The 6554-nt window shown below is 49.5% G+C and overlaps 1 protein-coding gene across 7 annotated transcripts in view; it reads right to left on the reverse strand.

Annotated features, from left to right (window-relative positions):
* KIF14 (kinesin family member 14) overlaps positions 1–1942 on the reverse strand; it is a 33760-nt gene extending 31818 nt beyond the window's left edge. For 3 of the 7 annotated variants that reach the window (XM_011367259.2, XM_023534798.1, XM_023534797.1), the window contains exons 1-2: positions 1503–1942; positions 586–781 (exon numbers count right to left, since the gene is read on the reverse strand). The gene's annotated coding sequence lies outside the window, so the exon portion shown is untranslated. The remainder of the gene's footprint in view (positions 1–585; positions 782–1502) is intronic. The other 4 variants (XM_011367255.2, XM_023534796.1, XM_011367258.2 and 1 more) reach the window with 4 other exon arrangements.
* Positions 1943–6554: the final 4612 nt, after the last annotated feature.

A 6554-nucleotide genomic window follows, 5' to 3' on the forward strand; every position in this document is an offset into this window, starting at 1 on the left:
GGACGTCCATGCACGGTCAGAGAAGGAAGAGGCTCTCGGGACCGTGTCACCAGCATCTGGATGCCGCCACGCGCCCAGGAATTCCGGGGAGTCCGTTTTGTAGACCACAGGAAAGCCTGTGACGCTGCGGATCACGAAAACCGCGAGCTGCTCCGAACGAGATGGGCCCGTCTCGGCACTTGAGTGTCCTGACCTGTGACCTGTCTTGGGGACAGGAAGCCACTCTCACAGCAGAATATGGAGACAGAAGGTTTCCTACAGGCAAAGGTGTTGGACAAGGGTGCATTTTATCTCCCTATTTTTTCAATCTGCACGCAGAACACAGCATGCAAAACACTGGGCTAGACTCGGAGGGAGGAGGAGTGAAAACTGGACAAAACAGCAATAACCTGAGATGTGCAGATGGCACCATCCTACTGGCAAAAAGTAGCAGTCATCTGAAATGACTTCTGATAAAAGTCAAAGAAGTAAGCGGCACAGCAGGGCTGCATGTGAACATCGAGAATGCCAAAGTCACGATCACAGAAGAAATATACAACCGTAATAGACAATGGAGACACGGAAATTGTCAAAAGTTTTTCTTGCCTTGGTTCGGTCATCAATTCAAATGGACACTGCAGCCAAGAAATCAGGGGAAGGCCGAGACTCGGAAGGGCAGCAATGGAAGGACTAGAAAGGTCACCAGGAGCACAGACGTGTCATCAGAGTTGAGGCCGAGACCACCCACGCTCTCGTCTCCCGGTGACTGTGTACGGACGCGAAGGCCGGACAGGGAGGGAGGCTGACGGGAAAGAAACGGGCTCGTGTGAGACTCGGTGATGGGGGGGAGCCCCACGGAGACCCTGGACCACCCGGAGGACAGACATGTGGTCCCAGAGCAAGTTAAGCCTGAGATATTGCTGGAGGCAAAAGGACCATGCTGAGGCTGTCCACTCGGGCAGGTGCTGAGAAGGCAGGGCACTTCGGGACAGACGGGAGTGCCGGGGAAGCAGCAGGCAAAGAGGAAGGCCAAGTGTGAGATGGGCTGATGCCGTGAGAGGCCGTGGGCTGAGTTTACAGGTGTCTTGCAATCATAACAAGAACCACAAAGGCTGGTCCGGCCCCAACAGTGGTTATTAACAGGCTGAGACCAAAACGAAAACTACAGGTGTGTATCTAAATATGTCAACAACATCTATCCCGCACTGAAGCTTAAAAGAGAACAGCACGGACAGCCAACTTCGCAATGAAGTGGTCGTATTGATGTAAATAAGTCTTTAAACTTGTGTGCCTGGTTCTCCCGTGTAAAATGACTTTTGCTCAAACTACTCCACAGAGGATTGCTTTCGAGGAACAGAAGTTAATATTTAAGTAAGTCTTTTAAAGACTAAATAAATAACAATCCTGGATAGAGACATCTCCGGTCCACCTTCTTAACCAAAAAGTACAGAATCTTCCTATTATGGAAATAAATTTAAAGGCAAGAAATTCCACCGCGGCTCAAAAGGCTCTTTGCTATTCACAGGAATAGGTGCGGCTTTCGTGTGTTTGTGAAGTTTTTCCATCAGACTGCAATAAACACGAGGGACATAAGTCCACACCCCGCCCTGGCGGTCCCGCGACACTGTCCTCAGCTGGTCACTGCGGGGGCGGGACAGCGAATGGACCGCTCAGCGCCGCCGCTGGACGAGCCTCCCGCGGTCAGGCTGTGGGCCGGGGGCCCTGGGGTCCAGCCACCGGGTCCCCACAGGGCTTGCGGCCCGCGCGCCCCTCCTTCTTACCTCGCTGACCCCTTAGCCGCGACCGGACTCCGGGCTCGTGGGCCCTGCGCCAGGGCCTCAGCCCGCCCCTCACGGCACCGGTACCTCGGCCTCCGCAGGCGCCCCGTCGGGGGACCCTCCGAGACCGCGCCCACGCCACTCGCCCGCGGCTCCCCGGGCCCGCAATTTGAATGGGCGCTCCGCCTTCTGATTGGCTGCTGGACGTCGCCGAGTGCCGCCTCCCGATTGACTGTTACAGGCCATCGCGTCGGGCACCGTCTTGTGATTGGCTGTCCCAGGTCGTCGCGTCGGGCGCTGCCTTCTGATTGGCTGTTGGCCGTCGCGTCGGGCGCCGTGCGTCTGCTTCCTCCCGCCCCCCGGAAGCGCCGGTGCTTGTGTTGCCCTGAGTCTGAACGTGGGGCTCCGCCGGCCCGCGGCGCTTTTCTCGGATGCAGGTGACGTGGGTTTTAAACAAGAAGAGGGACAGTGACACCCCTGTCCATCCTCGATGTAAAAGAAGCATAGTCTGTCCACCGCGTTGTAAAAATGGCTGTTCGTCCCCATCTTAATCGGAATGACCAGCGCGTTTCTAGTATTTCCGATGCCAAGCGTGGAGCTAGGAAATGGACTCAACGTCTTCCGTGGATTTTTTTTTTTTCATTTAATCCTGAAAATCCAAAACTGGGAAAACTCGCTACCATGAGAGATTGCTTTAGATGGTTAAAAATGTGGGAAAAATAATTTCTATTACAACTGTTGTCTATTAAAGTTATAATTATGAATTAAAAAGCACTAGACAATGCATGGCCTATAGACCAAACCATGATCTGTGCCCCCCAAACTGTGAGCCCAAGGTGGAGCTGTCTGTCCCACCCTGTGTCCCTAGTACCTGGCCCAGGAATGTCACAAGACCTTCAGAGAACACCTGCCACACTTCCCACTTCTTATCATGTCTCTGTTAGAGGCTCCCAGTTTAATTCCAACCACAGGAATAATGAACACTCCACAGAATCAAAAGCCACCTGTGAGCCACCTCCAGGTCACAGGAGTTTGATCTTTTATTTATTACACTGAGACAGCGCTTCTCTCTTCAAATCCTGTCCGCAGCGGACCAGCAGAAGAAGCCACTTAATCTCTGGTGCCTTGAATTGCTCATCTGGAAACTGCCGAGGATAATGTCACCTACCCTGAAGAGTTGTAATGATTAAATGAAGTGATGTATGCAGAGTGATTAGCAGAGAGCCTGGCACAGGATTAATGCTCAATAAACGTAAGCTGCTAAATTGCGTAGCCCAAGAGAATTCTGCGAAACACTGAAAAGCCCTATTTAAGGCTAGTGCTGAGGAGCTGGGGTCATGCATTTTATAGACGGTTATCATGATAATGATATATTTTACAAAGGATGAGGATTATGATTTAATCCCTAGAAATAACCACAAAATGAAATAGGGAGCCCTTTTGTAACGGACTCACCGTACCTACTAAAAGCCACACACCTATATCCTGGATTCGGCTTCTCCATCTTCCCAGGGACCTCCCTGTCTCCCCTCTGCCTTCAGCATCCCTCTCATCTGAACAAAATAATGCTGCCACACCCCACGCCTCTTCTCGCCCTCTGGCTCCCGGCTTCTCTCCCCATCTGTCTTCAGCCCCAGCCCCGTGAAGAGGGCTTAGCAGGTGCAGGGGAAGGGAGGCGCCTCGCATTCATCTGGTAGAGGCCGCCTCCATCAGGGCCATTAGCTGGGCAGCTGGAAGTGGTAGAAGCCAGAGAGACAACACAGACTGCGTCCTCAAGACTGTCATTACAACTGAGGGGAAGCGGGAGCCACTCAGACCCCAAATCAGGTTTCTGGCAAACACGGCAGTGGAGCTAAAGGAGGAAAAGCAAGAAGCAAAAGGCGTCGGGACCCCTCCCACAAACTGCCGAGACGTCCGCAGCCCCTTCCAGCTGGAGCCTGACCTCGGGGGAGCGACAGGTCAGTGATGAGGGGCAAGCGCAGGACGCTCCTCTCATCCTGTGAGTTTCTTCCCTCACTCTCTCTACTCCTTACCCTACCGGTCACTTCTCAGCTCCCCGCCAGCTGACTTCTCCCCCACCATTCCAGCATTATCGAGACAGAGGCCAGAAAGGTGAGATTCTGGCCCATGAACTTCAACCTGGAATAGGGCTCTGCCTTACAAAACAGTGCAGACACGCCCTCGCCGGAGTCGCCAATAACCCTGCTGGCAGCTCCAACCGGAGCCGACTCTCGGGCCTCGGATGACTTGACCCGTCCGCAGCGTTTAGCTGACGGGTCAGCACTGCGCTTTAAAACGCTCTTCTGTTCTTTCTGTCCTCAGCTCCAGAGTCTCCCACACCTCCTTCTCAGTCTTTCTTCCAGTGCAATGGGGAGAACAAATGGGGAGAACTGGTTTGGGGGTACAAATCAGTTTATTTTCTGGGAAAACTGAGCTTGCAGTGCCAGCGTGGATGTGCAAGTGGATAAAGGCACGCAATGGCTGGAGCTCTGGCGGCCATTTTGCGCCATGAGGATAAAGGCCATACCCTAGGAACGGAGGAACTGGATCCCTGATGACAGGCAGCTCCCATGATTTGGTTTCTGCCTACCTTTCCACTTCATCTCTGGCCACAGACTTTCACCTCTAACCTCTTGTTCTTTATTCAGAGTCATTTCAAACCACTTGTAGTTCTGTGAATACGCCTTTGTGTCTGCCTGTGCTTCTTGGTGCTGACTACCGATAAACTCTTAATGAGCAAATCCCATCCCAAATAATCCAGTTATTCTGAAAATAAAAGCAGGTGTTTCTTTAAAAATCCACCAGGGGGAGACAAACGGAAAGAAAACACAGCAGACGTGAAGCAAGCGGGGTGAAGCCCCCTCCACCTTAGATCCAAGTCTAAAGGAAAATGATTCACTGGGGCCAAAGAATGGTCTCAGGATACAGATTTACTAGTTTAGCCAAGTTCATAATTTTTAAGGTATTAAAATGTGGGTGGTATTTTCCTGCTTCGTCGGTGTTTTTATTGAGTTACATTTGGGTCCATCACAAAAAAGTAAGTGCAAAAGGACGATGGAAATTCATAATTTAAAGTCCAGAGGACAAAGCGGAAGTCGAGGGAACGCGAGGAGGGCACAGCACCTGCAACGCAGCTGCAGCCGTCACCATCTCACGGGGCACCAAGTCCTCTCTCCCGTGCGGTTTCTTCACCTGTGAAACAGAGTTCGTGGATTGAACGATGCAGCCAGCAATTACCGAGTCCTTTTCTCTGTGCAAAACTTGTGCACGATCTCATTTAATCTCCAGACCCCTATAAAGCAGCTCCTATAATTAGGATTATTGTTCCGTCGCAAATGACGGGAACTGAGTCTCCAAGACGTTGAATAACTTGCTTGATATTACACGTCTGTTAAGTCTCAGAGTCAAGTTCAGAACTCAGGAAGCTGGGCATCGCTGCCTGTGCTCTGGGTCACGACGCTGGACAGCTGTTTGTACAAAGGTTCTTTCTGGTTCTCAGTTTGTAACTTTATGATATGCACAAGAGCTAAACACAAAGGCAGTTTCAAATCTGTCCAATTTCGTATTTTCTAAATTCTAATGAATGTTAGACCAGGAGTCCTCAAAGTGTGTACTATAATATGCTTGTACTTTTTGATCTGCTCTGGTTGATGAAATTTTTATGTCTGTAGTTGTGATTACTTGGTGACACCCTCTCAACACATTTAGCAATACTGCCAGTAATTTAAAAAGGAACAATTACAGTAAGCTAGTAATCCGTTTTTAATATAGAAAGAAGAGCTCAAGGATTAATAAATGTTCCGGCCGCTCTTTTTTCTTTGAATCACGCTGGTTTCATTCGAATGATGATTAGTAAGATTTAAAAACCATCGTCAGCCCCAAAGCCTACTGGGTAACCTATTTTTACATGAAGGAAGCTCTGGGGTTCACTTAGGACAAACACTCTTTTCAAAAGGCCAAGTCTGAGCATCAGTGGGGCATTTTCTCCCCACAGTGATTTGCCAACACGGTCTGAGGTTTTTTGACATCCTGTGAAAAATGTTGCTGACTCTTCCCAATAGAATCGTAGCTGTTTTCCTAACATGGAAAATGACAGTTTCTAGTTACTCAGCTGTTCCACGTCGGTCCCTAAATAGTTCATAATCTCATTTCTTTTATTGGCAAAGCCCTATCCAGCAGTGTCTAGAATTGTCTAGAATGACATACATCTACTTGTTTTTACAATCACTTTCAGTTTGTGTGTTCACATAAATCAGTTTTCTCATTTGGAACACAGCATAAAGGAGACCGTGCCAAGTGGTCGCTTCTCCTATTTGTGGTTTTGAAAGGGCAGCTGCCAATTGAAAAGCCACCTGGATTGCAAGCATTACACGTCACCACAGCATGTCCACAGGGGAGCAAAGAGAGCCTTACAGCCTCATGCATAATTCAGCCATCCACATGCCCTTACCCGTTCGCAGAAGGCTTAATCACAGTCTGTTCTCTGACTCACTCGTGAAGAAAAGAAAACCACCCTCACAGAGAGTTGTGCTTTTTCACTCAGATACAACGGTCTGGGGCACGACAGAGGGCACAGTGTTCTATCTGGATTAACGTTTGAGTTTCCTCTGGCGTGGAAGCGTGAATAAATGATGGCATTTTTCTGTATTCTGTGATAAACGCTGTTTTCACAAGCCACGCTTTAGGTTTATATGGACTTTATGGGTTGAACTTAATTTATATGAAATTAATCATATGCCCAAAGAATTATCTTGTCACTCTGTCCTTTACTTCTCCCAGCTGCATTTCTTAAATATT

The sequence above is a fragment of the Pteropus vampyrus genome, unplaced genomic scaffold (assembly GCF_000151845.1).
Source record: "Pteropus vampyrus isolate Shadow unplaced genomic scaffold, Pvam_2.0 Scaffold131, whole genome shotgun sequence".
Classification (NCBI taxonomy): Eukaryota; Metazoa; Chordata; class Mammalia; order Chiroptera; family Pteropodidae; genus Pteropus; species Pteropus vampyrus.